Source organism: Schistocerca serialis, chromosome 7 (assembly GCF_023864345.2).
Source record: "Schistocerca serialis cubense isolate TAMUIC-IGC-003099 chromosome 7, iqSchSeri2.2, whole genome shotgun sequence".
Lineage (NCBI taxonomy): Eukaryota > Metazoa > Arthropoda > Insecta > Orthoptera > Acrididae > Schistocerca > Schistocerca serialis.
The window spans coordinates 11665350-11681562 of record NC_064644.1 but is presented as its reverse complement, the minus strand read 5'-3'; the positions used below and the strand labels follow the sequence as shown (position 1 = coordinate 11681562).

The window sequence follows — 16213 nt, the reverse complement described above, 5'->3', positions numbered from 1 at the left end:
AATAAAAATAGGGAAAGGTAATACGATGGTTTTAACGTTTCAGGTGTTCGACATAGTCAGTCCCCACCTCGCACAGAACGTTCATATGACCATTTGACTACTTTATCATACTGTTCAAATCACGAATCGCACAGGCTTGAATGTCGGTCACTTCGTCAAATCGTTAACTCTTTGGGTGCATTTCTGCACTTTGTTGTTTTGTGATAAGTTCATATTGATAATACCAGATCTCGACACCGTGGATCATTTCTTCCAAGAAAGAACTATCCGCGTTTGGCATTTCAGTTAAGTCGCTACAATTGACAATGCGTCGTTGTTTTTATTCGAGAGTCAAAGGGTGCGATAAAACTTTGCACAGACTTTTCTCTTCTTCAAAGCATTCTGGAGAATCTCTTGAACACATGATCTATAGATGTTGCTCCATTCCGATTTGTGATACAACAACGTTGGCACACTGTGGCTGGACATCAATTACTTAAAGCTGAATGCTTATAACTGGTCGAATGCACATCCGTTGTTTACAGTTGCTAGTTCAAGTGGCTACCGTAGTTAGTGTGTTTACGTCTTATATAATCCAGGGATAAAAACAGTCTCGTAGTTTTTTCGGTGGATGCACTCCTACGTTCAAAAGTGGTTCAAATGGCTCTGAGCACTGTGGGACTTAACATCTGAGGTCATCAGTCCCCTAGAACTTAGAACTACTTACACCTAACTAACCTAAGGACGTCACACACATCCATGTGCGAGGCAGGATTCAAACCAGCGACCGTAGCGGTCGCGGGGTTCCAGACTGTAGCTCCTAGAACCGCTCGGCCACCACGGCCGGCACACACCTACGTCATTGACTGTTAAATCAAGACTACCAACGTAATATCCTACAAAGACTGATTTCTTTTACGTCCACCATGCACATTTCTTGATTCTTGACTGTTTTACCAACACCATAACTTAACAACATACAAAAACTCACTGAAAATTGATCCATGGTGTGCACATATCGATTCCCGACTGCCTCATCGGTGCCAACAATCTATGAACACGAACTGCAGCTTGATGCAAAACGTGCACAAATTGACGACTGACTGTGCAACCAGCATCAACAACCTACAACATATGACGACTGATTGTGGCTAGGTCCAAAGCGCACGCATCTCGATGCCTGACTGCTTAACAAACATCAACAACCTTGCAAATCACAAACACATCGCAGCTGGTTCCAAGATGCGAACATCTCGTTCCATGACATCCCTGATGTGGTCGGTAGACGTGAGGTACAGCAGCATGTAGACTCACGCAAGGATTTCCATGTCTACAAGGCCTTAGTCCAATCATTCCAATACAGTTTAGGAGGAATAGGTCTCCTAAAGGCTGCTATAAACGAAAGAAACAAATGCGCGTGATCACACAGTAGGTACCTGCTTTGCCGCAAATGAAGAACATCGGTAAACGTCTCAGGAGTCTCATTGCATACCGTTTAAACGTCCCCCACATGAGAAAACCTTCGCCGTCTGCCGGAACAGTTCCTTTTTGCAAGACAGATTGCAAGCTACGAGTCTTTTGCGACGTTCACACTACTTAGCATCGGAATATATCGGAATGTATTGCGATTCATTGACACAGGCGATTCTCTTCCTATGATCGAACACCAAATGGCGATGTTTCTGTTCCAATGATGATCTCTTTATCCTCTGATGTCAAGTTAGCAGAGGTGTATATGTGGGACGGTAGTTTGTTTTTGTTCCTCTTGGCTTATTCATCAGTCCGAGGACTGGTCTGATACAGCTCTTGATGCTAGTTCACTTTGTGCAAAACGTTTCCGCACAGCTACTGCACTCTGCTCACTGTATTTAGCTCTTGATCTCCCTCTGCTTATTCTCCTTGTAAAGATAACGTTTCATTTCAGAGCTGATGAAAATTTCTGAATGTGAGGTGTATAAGGAACGATTACGCTATACGGTCGCACAGTCAATCTTTGTTGTGCCATCGGTGCGAGGCGCATGTGGGAGAAGGTCTCAAGAAAATCCTCTGATTGGTGGATGTGCTGGGTGAGACAATTCAGAATTTGAAAGTAAAGTTTACAGAAATTATAAAACTGTCTTAGAAGAATCGAACCAAAAAAGCCAGTTAGCAAGGGGCTTTTAAATTTAAGGGAACGTGCAGAAGCAAGCTAGAGCCACTTAAAAGAACATCCAATGGCTGGGCACACCCTGTGGCGCTGTGGACTGAAGCGGAGACAGGGACAGGATGAATTGAATGTCAGATGTGTTGCCTCGCGAGTGTGCAAAATAGCGTCAGGGCATAAACTTGATTATTTCTTTACCGAATACCGACATGCGAAGTGACGCAAATGCAGTAGTTCTTGAAAATGCGTGCAAAAATGTTCCTTAAACTTGCGAAAAAACGTTAGGCTGGAACCGAGTAAACTGACACAGTGTGGCAAAAGTGCGAACCATGACTATCCTGACTGAAAAGGATTTTGAGTGACTTTGACATTAGTCATGGACGATATCGTGACAGTTTTAAATAGCAAACGTTCACACAAAAACATTTCTTGGAGATAATATGCTCCATCGCGTCATTCGACAGATATTCCTTGCATATTGACGGTATACTGTACAATGACGTCAATATAACTGATACAAGATGTTGAAACAAATTTTTCGTTACCGTAAACATTATTCCTGTCTCGTCTAAGTACATCCAAATAGTTTCCAGTTCCCAAAAAAATGCTAAAAGTAACGTTCTAGCACAGAGATGGAGAAGGAAGCTAGGAAGAATTCCGAGTGACGACGTCTGGTGTCCTTGCCGAGATATGGAAGATACCGCCTGTGAGATCTTCGACTCAGACTAACCGCCAAATTCCTGTCCAGTGCCCAGTGAGGCTATACAGAAAACATCAGCTCTTGGAGGATAAATAACACTATCTAATTGACCTAATATTCAGTACTGCATTTTAAAGTACATTCTAAATCAGATACTTTAATAGACGATTGGTTCACTTACTTTCGTTGAAGACCCACTATAAAAGACATCCGCTACTGATACTGGCCGGCCGCTGTGACCGAGCGGTTCTAGGCGCTGGGACCGCGCTGCTGCTACGGTCGCAGGTTCGAATCCTGCCTCGGGCACGGATGCGTGTAATGTCTTTAGTTTAGTTAAGTTTAAGCAGTTCTAAGTTCCAGGGGACTGATGACCTCAGATGTTAAGTCCCATAGTGCTCAGCGCCATTTGAACCATTACTAATACTGCTACATTTGAAAGCTCTTGACGACTAGGACAAGTTTTAGATAGTTTTAGCAAACTAACTGTAATACAGGGTTGTTGTTGTTGTTGTGGTCTTCAGTCCTGAGACTGGTTTGATGCAGCTCTCCATGCTACTTCATCTCCCAGCACGTACTGCAGCCTACATCCTTCTGAATCTGCTTGGTGTTTTCATCTCTTGGTCTCTCTGTACGATTTTTACCCTCCACGCTGCCCTCCAATACTAAATTGGTGATCCCTTGATGCCTCAGAACATGTCCTACCAACCGATCCCTTCTTCTATCAAGTTGTGCCACAAACTCCTCTTCTCCCCAATTCTATTCAATACCTCCTCATTAGTTACATGATCTACCCATCTAATCTTCAGCATTCTTCTATAGCACCACATTTCGAAAGCTCTATTCTCTTCTTGTCCAAACTATTTATCGTCCATGTTTCACTTCCATACATGGCTATACTCCATACAAATACTTTCAGAAACGACTTCCTGACACTTAATTCTATACTCGATGTTAAAAAAATTTCTCTTCTTCATAAACGCTTTCCTTTCCATTGCCAGTCAACATTTTATATCCTCTCTACTTCGACCATCACCAGTTATTTTGCTCCCCAAATAGCAAACCTCCTTTACTACTTTGTCTCACTCCCTAATGTAACTCCCTCAGCATCACCCGAGTTAACTCGTCTACATTCAATTATCCACATTTTGCTTTTGTTTATGTTCATCTTATACCCTCCTTTCAAGACACTGTCCATTCCGTTCAACTGCTGTTCCAAGTCCTTTGCTGTTACTGACAGAATTACAATGTCATCGGCGAACCTCAAAGTTTTTATTTCTTCTGCATGGATTTTAATACCCACTCCGAATTCCTCTTTTGTTTCCTTTATTGCTTGCTCAATATACAGATTGAATAACATCGGGGATAAACTACAACCCTGTCCCACTCCCTTCCCAATCACGGCTTTTCTTTCGCGTTCCTCGAGTCTTATAACTGCCGTCTGGGTTAGTCTAAATGATTCATCTGCGTCCATATGAATATTCAGCAAGCCACCTAAGGGTGTGTGTTGGAGAGTACTTCTGGTACCTCTGACTTGTACGCCCTACCCTGTTCCGCTCGCAAATGGCACGCGATAACAACGAGTGTCGGCGAGCCTCCGCAATATCTCCAATTTCTCGAACTCTCTCGTCGTGGTCATGTTGCGAGATGTATGTGAGAGAAAGTACTATGTTGTCCAACACTTCCCGGAAAGTTCAGTAGCAACCCTCTCCATGATCCACAACGCCTCTCCCGTAGTGTCTGCAACAAGAGTTCTTTCAGCGCCTCCGTAACGCTCTCACACCGACCAAACGATCCCGTGACGAAACGCACGGCTGTTCGTTGTACCTTCCCTACCTCTTCTATCAGACCCACCTGGTAAGGGTCCCATATTGATGACCAATACTCAAGAATCGGTCAAAGAAGCGCTTGTGAGCCATTTCTTTCGCGGTTGAGTAACATTCCCTTAGGGTTCTTCCTATAAATCTCATTCTTCCATCTGTTTTCCCTATTATTCTTCTTATGTGATCTTTTCGCTTAAAGACGCCGTGAACAGTTACTCCTAGATACTTTGCGATAGATACTGTTTCCAGAAATTTGTCATAAATAGTGTAGTTGTACAGTAAACCCGCCAGGGTAGCCGAGAGCGCTAAGGCGCTGCTTCCTGGACTCGGGCAGGCGCACCGGCCCCGGATCGAATCCGCCCGGCGGGTTAACGACGAGGGCCGCTGAGCCGGCCAGCGTGGATGTGGTTTTTATGCGGTTTTCCATATCCCGCTAGGTGAATACCGGGCTCGTCCTCACGTTGCGCCTCAGTTACACGCGTCGTAGACATGTGAAACACACCTGCACTATTGCACGATTTACACCAGACGCAGAGAGCTGGGGTACCCTGATTCCGTCCTGCGGGGTACGGGGTGGCGGCAGGAAGGGCATCCGGCCATCCCAAACACTAACACTGCCAATTCCGTTGTAACCACGCCGACCCTGCGGTCGCTGCGGGACTATGGCGTATGCGAAAGAAAGAAAGAAAGTGTAGTTGCACAGTAGTGGATTTCTTTTCCTACGTACACGCTATATGTTACATTTATGTACCTTCAGTGTTTACCTCCTGAGCCTGCGCCATTCATCAATTCTCTTCAAATCGATACCGTCTCCTTGCGTTTCTTCTTACTTATAGAGAACCACATCACCTGCGAGCACCCTCAAAGGCCTTCCGTCGCTTTCCACTAGATGATTTGTGTATGCAACGGTCCTCACACACTTGGGAGATTAAATTTACAGCTGTCAATTTTGTTACTTTATGGGCTACGTGTTGAGTTCCGCCTGCGATGAAGGCTTGATCCAGTCGCAAATCTAGTACGAAGTCAGGGAATACCGCTTCAACCCGAGTGACCTTGTCTACAGCGCTATGGATCTCATCGAAGGACCGAGCGAGCTGAGTGTCCCAGATTCCCTGTTTGAGGAATTCATGTTGATTTGTATGAAGGAGATTTTTCTCTCCAACAACGTCATAATGCTTGAGCATAAAACATGTTCCATAATTCTACAACAAAAAAATGGCTCAAACGGCTCTGAGTACTATGGGACCTAACATCTGAGGTTATCAGTCCCCTAGAACTTAGAACTACTTAAACCTAACTAACCTAAGGACATCACACACATCCATGCCCTAGGCAGGATTCGAACCTGCGACCGTAGCTGTCGCGCGGTTCCGGACTGAAGCGCCTACAACCGCTCGGCCACCGCGGCAGGCTAATTCTACAACAGATTGACCTCAACTGTATAGTCCTATAATTAGATGCGTCTGTCCTACGACCTTTCATGAAAACAGGAATGGCGTCCGTTTTTTTCCCAGTCGCTATCCATTGTTGATCCAGCGAACTACGATAATTCTTTGTAGAATCTTAAAGATATCTCATCTGGTCCTGATGTCTTTCTACTGTGAAGCAAGCGTAGTTGCTTTGCTATTCCGCGATCGGTTATCTAAGTATGTGTAATTTCGACAAAGATGCTGAAAAGAGGGACCGTAGTACGATCTTCCACGGTGGAACAATTTCGGAAGAGCGCATGCAGTATTTCAGCCTTCTCTCTGTTGTCCTGCGTTTCTCTTGAAACGGAACTTGTTGCCCCGTTCCATATTTTTCTCAATAAATTCCGGTACACGAGAATTAAAGGGAGAGTGTTTTTACTCTGCAGAAGTAAATCTGTGGGTAACAACCAGGAGAAAATGGACCAATCGGTGTTTATTCCTTTGATGATTTTATTTCGTGTGTGCCACGTTTCCTTGCATCCTTTCCCTTGTGCAACCTGGACTGTATGAATGAGGTATTATGTGAAGTAGCCGAAAGCCTTAATCAGAGTCGCGAAGGCACGAGTATTGGCTCTGTCAGGTTGGCGAACCATCCCCTCCACCACATTTTGACCGAGCAACGGTTAGGCGATGTGGCCGCAGGTACACTTGTTCCTGGGTAGCGGCGTTGGACAGACGTGGAGACGCAGCTCTCGATTTTGGCAATGTTAACAAAGGTTATCAGAATGTCTCAAATCTGATCGTTAATAAGGTCAAGATGTTGAAATCAGGTGTGATATTACCACGAAACCCCCACAAGGGAGTTTATTTTCATAATTTAGTCAAATTTCAGAACAACTTTGCGTTTGTGTCTTGGTCTGGCCACGCACCATGGGCCTTAAGCTCAAGGTCATATTATAGCTCTGTTCTTAACAGAAATTAACTCATTTAATGTATTTTAACGTGGTCTTTCTTTTATAGTAACATTTTGGGGATTTTTTTTTTCTTTCATATGTTTTCTTTGTCTACTTGCTTTCCCGCCACGTGGTCGGTTGGAGCAACCGCCACATTGGTAAGGTGCAGTTTCGGTCTGAAAACGCGTAGTAGGCGAGTGAATAACCATACGGTAGTGGGTGAGTGTAAGATAGGGAAGGGATAATCTTGTGTGTCCGTATTTTTTGCATTTCTGTTGCCTCCCGCAACTTGGCCACGTGTGTGGAACAGTATTAATGTGATAATTAGTTGATGTTTCTTGTCCCGCCATAATTATTTGATTTGTGGGCAATGTGGCGCGTTACATAAAATATATGGGTTAAACTCTTGTACCTAGGAAAGTTCAGATTTTAATGCCCATTCATGGAATAAAGACTCACAAAATTTTCCGCCCATATGATGGTAAATGTTCTTCCCCCAGCTCAGTAACGTAGTGTTGCACCTGAACGCAAGATTATACCAGAATTGTCAGACATAGTCAAGTGGACCACTTGCTAACCCCTCTTCACCTTACGTTTTTTTAATGAAAATTGAAATACTTAGACAGATACTCCTCCACCAGGACCTAGTTCGCTTGTAGTGTCTTTGCTGAACTTGTTCTGCGTGACCTCTAGCAATTAAATGTAATAAGCATGGGTTTATGCGTAATTGTGTGGCTGCATAAAATTCCACTGAAGCCAGGTCTGCGACCCCCTCTCCCTTTCCATTATTATGTGGCGAAAGTGAATCATGTTGACCAGAGAGATCAGTTGTGATGATGTATATTCCAACAGACACATGGCTAGTTGTTGAAATGCCATCGGTATTGAATAAATATCAATTAATCTATACCCTAGACTGATAATTTCCTCCCCTCATCATAAGGAATAGGTGAAACTTAGTTCTACCACAGTCAAATGCTGGGTTTACAAATGCAAGCAAATAAAAGCTCTGTACCGCCTATTAAGCCATGCATAGGTGCCTTCTGTAGTGTTTCTAGAAATACTGCATTATCTGTTGCGTTCAAATTCTTACCATTTGGTTAAACCCACCCACTAGAAATTATTAATACCCCAGCAGTAACTCGCAGGGGACTTTAGTTTCGTGGACCACACGAATTTGTTAAACCATTACTACAGAGGGTAGCTTGGAGGAGCTGTAGGACTTGTTAAGCGACAGTAATCTTCCTCCCAAATCGAGTTCTTTCGATAACCATACCACCGGTAGTAGAAGGTTACGTTGCACTCTGCCCGTATAGTCACTTCTCTTAAAACCTTGCTCTGAACATACTTCTCTAAGGCATATTGAATGATGGTTTTGAATTTTTTCCATTTGTGCACCACACCTTCGACCTCAGTGCTGAATATTTGCTGCTGACTACTCAGGTACTCAGAAAATTTGTATCCTGTCACTCTTACTGGACAAAAAGTTTTTCCTACTTTTCTTAACATTCCTTGAAGTACCTGTAGTCATAGTTACTGTGAAAGCCTTATCATCACTAATAGCTTCCTCTACGTTATTTGAATCGATAAGTTGAGGTCTGTTTGTTGCTAAGAGGTATAAGATGTTATCTTCACAAGTTGTTTCTCTAATAACCTGTTTAAAGTAATTTTCAGCCAAGATTTTTTTTTTATTTATTGGCTTTCGGAACATGCCGAGAGGGTCATCTCAAGACTGGAAATGTTGTAAGTACTACAACTTCTTTTGGCAGTTCAGAGTGTACATTAATTTAACTTGTATGCCAGTATGAAGTTACACAGGTCTATTAAAGGACAGACTGCAACATAAAACAAATTTTACTTCCATAGAATTGAGAGATTGCAGGACACTCTCACTTCTGATTCAGTGTTATGCCGCTTCATGTTCTTGGGGAAGATGATCTTTATTACGATTTGACTTCAAATATCATGATGAAATGGTGGGTGGTAATTAATGCCCTTGCTTGCATGCTCTAGAGAAGGAATATCGGTAAGCTTTACCTGCGTTCAAAGGAATAGAGTGCCGATTTAAATGACTGCAGTAAAAGCACGGTGGCTGTGGGCCTAGGGAAGCTCGTTTTTTTCTGCAGAACCTGGGTGGAAACACTTCTGGCCGGCCGATTTCCGCGGTCTCATTGTGCAGACACTCTGGTTGGCGCCGAGCGGTCTGCATCCACGTCCAGGTAGACTGACTAACGCCGAGAAGTGCCGCTGCGATGGCCAGCGCGTTGCAGACCGGCAACAAAGCAGAAGATGGGCGCTTGTTGGGCAGCAAGCTGACGAGACAGCTGTGAGCGTTCTGCGAATTTCCGTGGTACAGGCCACTGGCACCCCGACGTCCAGACTCTGTTACAAAACATGTTTGTGGAAGCTCGAGGCTTTTAGAGAGTTTGTGGCTGTTCATTGGAAACTTCCAAATGGATGCAACGGGAAAGATAACAAGCTTTTTATGGAGGGCTGTGGTTCCATCTTGGTCATGATGTTAGCAAAAGTCACAGTGTAAATGTGTGGGGAAGAGGCCATGAAGCTGAATCTTTTTTACTTTTCTTCAAATTAACTTTAAAGTCTCTGATTGGTCCAATCAGTGTGTGCAGAGCAAGGGGCGCTCTCTGAGCTTTCAGTGCTGTGCTCCAGCTCGTGATTGGCTTGTGCTAAAGCGTGGGGAAGTCTAAGATGTAAATGGGCTTTTGCTACCAAGCTGAGGAGGAGAGAGGACAGAAAGAGAAGATCGCTCTTGTACTGGCGCTTCGCTAGTAAAGAACTGCAGCTCTCTACCTAAATGGTGAGACTTGTGTCCTTTGCTACTTTGCCACTTCGAGCCTGTGCCAGTCACCTTCTGAACCAAAAGAAGTACTGCTTATAGCATCACACACACAGCAAGTGATGTGTGGGTGTACGTATTTGTCTTGAGTCGGCCGTCTCAACATTTGACATACACTCCTGGAAATTGAAATAAGAACACCGTGAATTCATTGTCCCAGGAAGGGGAAACTTTATTGACACATTCCTGGGGTCAGATACATCACATGATCACACTGACAGACCCACAGGCACATATACACAGGCAACAGAGCATGCACAATGTCGGCACTAGTACAGTGTATATCCACCTTTCGCAGCAATGCAGGCTGCTATTCTCCCATGGAGACGATCGTAGAGATGCTGGATGTAGTCCTGTGGAACGGCTTGCCATGCCATTTCCACCTGGCGCCTCAGTTGGACCAGCGTTCGTGCTGGACGTGCAGACCGCGAGAGACGACGCTTCATCCAGTCCCAAACATGCTCAATGGGGGACAGATCAGATCCGGAGATCTTGCTGGCCAGGGTAGTTGACTTACACCTTCTAGAGCACGTTGGGTGGCACGGGATACATGCGGACGTGCATTGTCCTGTTGGAACAGCAAGTTCCCTTGCCGGTCTAGGAATGGTAGAACGATGGGTTCGATGACGGTTTGGATGTACCGTGCACTATTCAGTGTCCCCTCGACGATCACCAGTGGTGTACGGCCAGTGTAGGAGATCGCTCCCCACGCCATGATGCCGGGTGTTGGCCCTGTGTGCCTCGGTCGTATGCAGTCCTGATTGTGGCGCTCACCTGCACGGCGCCAAACACGCATACGACCATCATTGGCACCAAGGCAGAAGCGACTCTCATCGCTGAAGACGACACGTCTCCATTCGTCCCTCCATTCACGCCTGTCGCGACACCACTGGAGGCGGGCTGCACGATGTTGGGGCGTGAGCGGAAGACGGCCTAACGGTGTGCGGGACCGTAGCCCAGCTTCATGGAGACGGTTGTGAATGGTCCTCGCCGATACCCCAGGAGCAACAGTGTCCCTAATTTGCTGGGAAGTGGCGGTGCGGTCCCCTACGGCACTGCGTAGGATCCTACGTTCTTGGCGTGCATCCGTGCGTCGCTGCGGTCCGGTCCCAGGTCGACGGGCACGTGCACCTTCCGCCGACCACTGGCGACAACATCGATGTACTGTGGAGACCTCACGCCCCACGTGTTGAGCAATTCGGCGGTACGTCCACCCGGCCTCCCGCATGCCGACTATACGCCCTCGCTCAAAGTCCGTCAACTGCACATACGGTTCACGTCCACGCTGTCGCGGCATGCTACCAGTGTTAAAGACTGCGATGGAGCTCCGTATGCCACGGCAAACTGGCTGACACTGGCGGCGGCGGTGCACAAATGCTGCGCAGCTAGCGCCATTCGATGGCCAACACCGCGGTTCCTGGTGTGTCCGCTGTGCCGTGCGTGTGATCATTGCTTGCACAGCCCTCTCGCAGTGTCCGGAGCAAGTATGGTGGGTCTGACACACCGGTGTCAATGTGTTCTTTTTTCCATTTCCAGGAGTGTAGTCTGTCACGCATAGTTGTGGCACGGAGTCAAATTGGTTTGGCTGACCAGCAAACGGGTCCACCGGCACACTGGAATCCACTGGGGTTTCAGAGGTTCATAGAGAAGTACCTCAATTCCGATTTAACCGAACGCTTACTTGCATTTTTTGAGCGCGTGCCATTAATAACAGATTTCAGCCGTCCATGACTTCAGTCGCTGAAGGCATCGTGGTGTGATTCCCTGACCAGAAGGAGGCTAAAGTATTCGCTGGTATGGTATAGGGCTCCAAAACATGTTTATCAGCACCCTGTTCTTTCCACCCATTTTTTTTTTTTAGTAGTATAGATGCTTGATTGTGGAGTATTTTTTGTGCCATACTCCGGAGTCACGTGTATGAAGTCAGATAGAGCGATTAGTGTTCTGGTTAGCGTCGTGTGTCGATCCCCAGCTGATCACTTTGCCCACCATAGGCCCCATATTAGTGAAAGCGTTTGTGAAATGAAAATGTTTGTATGACGTTTCTTCAGTCATTTTTTTGGTCTTCTGATGTTAAGAAAGAATAAATCTACTGTCATTTAGATCACAACTTCTCCCTGGTTCTGATTAACATCACCTTGCCATTTTTATTGAAGTCCTTATTTCAAAAGAAAGTAGTTAGCTTGCAGTATACTGAAACGAATAACGAGAAGAAAATGTAATACAAGATACACAGAGGTAGTATTCTATGAAAATCCTGCTGGTAACACAATAAGAAATGATGAATAGACATTCATACGCATTTGGGATATTCCCAATTCATCTGTTATTAATGACTATGTAGGGCCTATCTAAATGGCGATTCAATGTTCTTTTGTATCCTGTAAAAACTGTTTCGGAAGCTGTGGCTAAAGAACTGAGTGATTGCGTAAGTCTATAAGTATCATACAGACAAAACACGAGAAGAGTATACAAGGAGCAGGTCTAGGTATTACAGCCATACGTACAGATGCACCATATTCGGGTTTCAAAGCACTGGTATTGACAAGTATATCACGTACAAAAACGGCTGATATATGAGAAAAAGGATACTCTCATCAAGCTTGAAAGCCCGCCTGGTGACTGACGTGCACGATAGGTGGCATTCTACAAGATGACAAGAACGCAGAAGAAGTTCCCATCCATTGTGAAATATGAACCGTCACAATGTGAGAGTGTGTGCTACTGAACTGCCGCCTGTCCCTGTGGAGTTGGAAGGGTATTCTCAAAAAGTGAATGTCTCCTGCGCCCCATCAGAGACAAAGTTGTTCGGGCCCTTTTTCTTCATCGAGCAGACGGTGACTGTTCCATGTACTTGGACTTTGCAGTTGTGATTGTTACCACAACTGATTGCTCACTATTCAACTTTCATTTTCAACAGTTCGCAGCTCGTGGTCGTGCGGTAGCGTTCTCGCTTCCCGCGCCAGTGTTCCCGGGTTCGATTCCCGGCGGGGTCAGGGATTTTCTCTGCCTCGTGATGACTGGGTGTTGTGTGCTGTCCTTAGGTTGGTTAGGATTAAGTAGTTCTAAGTTCTAGGGGACCGATGACCATAGACGTTAAGTCCCATAGTGCTCAGAGCCAAGCCATTTTCAACAGGATGGGGCTCCACCTCACAGGAGCACAACTGTTGACGTCTTTCTCAACAGTGACAGCACCATCGCTGTATTGGGCGTCCTAGTCTGGGTGACGTTTCTCTATCGCCATGCCTCCCCCCCCCCCCCCCCACTCCCCAGGTTGCCAGATCTCACGTCATATGATTTCTTCCTGTGGAGTTACGTTGAGGAGAAAGTTTATTGACCCCAAATACCAACAACGCTTCAAAAACTGCAGAAACGCATCACTGCTGCTTCGACGGACATTGAAACATGCTAGTGAATGCATGGACGGAAGAACGCGGACACAGAACATTTGTAGAGTCTATCATGGAGATGCTAAGTGTATCTATCACGCGTATCTGTACATCATACACGAGTACAGCAGTAAGAATTTTACACAGAACCTATCCAGTGTTTTCGATAGTTCGAAAACCTGCTAACAGATGGCGATGTAATTTCAACCGATAGCGCCTATAAATAGTACGCCGCTGCTCAGAGCCCCATTTCCACCGTTGAAACAGGAAAGAAGGTTATCTTAACGAAGGAAGAGGTTAAAATCATGTATTCCAAAGTGTTTTTCTGGTAGTGGAATACCACAGATCAGAACACGGTCCTACAGTAACAAGCAGCAATTTTCACACACGATACGATACTAAAACCAATGGCAAGCTCTAAGGAAAATTCCGAAGGACAGGGAGCGTGGCTGATGATCTAGCGAGAGATGCCAGTCCCAGGCAAAGTATGGTTACTCCTGAAAAGATCGCCACAGTTTTTGGAATTGTTCAGCAAAATGCAAGGTAACCTGTCAGAAGATCTGCAGCAGAGACTGGCTTGAAGCGTTCCAGCACGCAGAAAATACGGCAGTGCCGACACATTATCTCATTTAAAAAAAATCCAAGGTCGCCAGGCCACATACTGTACAAGCTATGCGACAGAGCGCTGACTTTGTGAACCAGATTCTCACAACGACTGATAAAGAAGGACTTGATGTTGGGTGCATCTGGTTCATAGATGAGTCACGCTTCCGCCTGAACAGAGTCGTCAACAAACAAAACGGGAGATTCTGAGGTTACAAAAATCCCCATTTCTGTGAAGCCAAACCACTGTATTCTCCAAAAGTTATTTTTTGCGCTGCGGTATGCACCACAGGCATTACTGGCCCTTTTTTCAGGCGAGAAACCATCACCAGTGAACGTTACGATGCAATTTCTGTACAATTTGTCGCCATAAACGTAGCGTTGGAAGATCGACTCTGCACCAAATGGTTCTTCCAAGATCTCAACAAACAGATGTTTCGCTTCCTTAATGAGTAATTGTGGTTGACTTTTGCAAATTTGCTGACCCAGTGATGGTTCGGCCTCAATACTCGCCTGACTACTTTCTGTGGGGCACATTGAAAGACATTGTCTACCACTTTGGACGAGCTTGAATCGGCGATCTGTTTGGCATCTGAACCCACTTCCGTCGAGACACTACACGATGTGATGGCCAATTTCAATGTTCATTGCACCATTTCTGCATAGCCAGTGGCGGATATTTCGAAATGACTGCGATGTCACTGTAAAGATTACTTGCAGACGATGAGTTTAGTTATGCAGCCTGATACTGTGCGCGCTGCACAGCGTACAGTTCCATCTGTTGACAGCTTCTCGAACTATTTCAAAACTTCTGTATAACTTACATATAAGAATCTTACAGCTTTCACAGCATTCATACCGTTTGTTGCATTCGTCTGTCGGTCGTGGTTTTCGAGATATTCAATTTTGAAATAGGGACTCCTTCACTGAGCATCGTATAAATAAACACTGCTTTGATATCTGATCATTCATTTGGCTTACCGTGTACAGTTGGATAACTGTGGTTCCAAACTTTCTTGTAGTTCAGAGTAAATTAGTGGTACATTTTGACATTTAGCCGAGACACTTCACATTATGATCACACATTCGGCGCATTTGTGAGTCTTGTTTCTCTTTCGTATGTGGTTTATGAACCCAATTGCAATCAAATTTTAAATTTAAAACTGCAACTACTCAATCGCAGATCTAACGGCAGAGTTAGCCATGTACTGTAGACGTAAATTTTGTCTTGTCTGCACTTACAGTGGCCTTAATGAAACAATCAATGACTATTTTCCTGCACATATTGTTGGAAAAAATGGGGTGTATCTCAGCAAGCAATGAATGAGAGATAGGATTTTGCTGTTGATATAATTCAAGCATTTTGCATCTTTTGCGTTTGCCCCTTTGATTACCATTTTATGCTTTCATATACTGCAGGGGAAAAAATCTCAACACCAAGAAGGAGTTTTGGGACATAATGTAGCGAATTATAGACATTAGAGTTAAAAATCAAGTTAAATGTAGGCTCGGATATTCTACATCTTCTACATTTATACTCTACAAGCCACTCAACGGTGTGTGGCGGAGGGCACTTCACGTGCCACTGTCATTACCTCCCTCTCCTGTTCCACTCGCGTATGGTTCGCGGGAAGAACGACTGCCGGAAAGCCTCCGCGCCCGCTCGAATCTCTCTAGTTTTACGTTCGTGATCTCCTCTGGAGGTATAAGTAGGGGGAAGCAATATATTCGATACCTCATCGAGAAACGCATCCTCTCGAAACCTGAACAGCGAGCTACACAGCGATGCAGAGCGCGTCTCTTGCATAGTCTGCCACTTGAGTTTGCTAAACATCTCCGTAACGCTATCACGCTTACCAAATAACCCTGTGACGAAACGCGCCGCTCTTCTTTGGATCTCCTCTGTCAACTCGACCTGGTACGGATCCCACACTGATGAGCAATACTCAAGTGTAGGTCGAACGAGTGTTTTGTAAGCCACCTCCTTTGTTCATGGATTACATTTCCTAAGGACTCTCCCAATGAGTCTCAACCTGGCACCCACCTTACCAACAATTAATTTTATATGTTCATTCCACATCAAATCGTTACGTACGCATACTCCCATATATTTTACATAAGTAGCTGCTAGCAGTGTTTGTTCCGCTATCATATAATCATACAATAAAGGATCCTTCTTTCTGTGTATTCGCAATACATTACATTTGTCTATGTTAAGCGTCAGTTGCCACTCCCTGCACCAAGTGCAATACTTGTTACTAGCGAGGCGGAAGTGACCGGAAGAAGCTTGTGTGTAATGTTGACTCTGCTGGCAAGAGTGGACTATGCCGCATCACGAGGCTCAACAGCCGTTGCTAGAC

The 16213-nt window shown here is 45.1% G+C and overlaps 1 protein-coding gene across 1 annotated transcript in view; it reads right to left on the bottom strand.

The window, feature by feature from the left end:
- Positions 1-16213, bottom strand: part of LOC126412572 (myrosinase 1-like) — a 199498-nt gene that overhangs the window by 97710 nt on the left and 85575 nt on the right. The gene's annotated exons all lie outside the window — the stretch shown is intronic.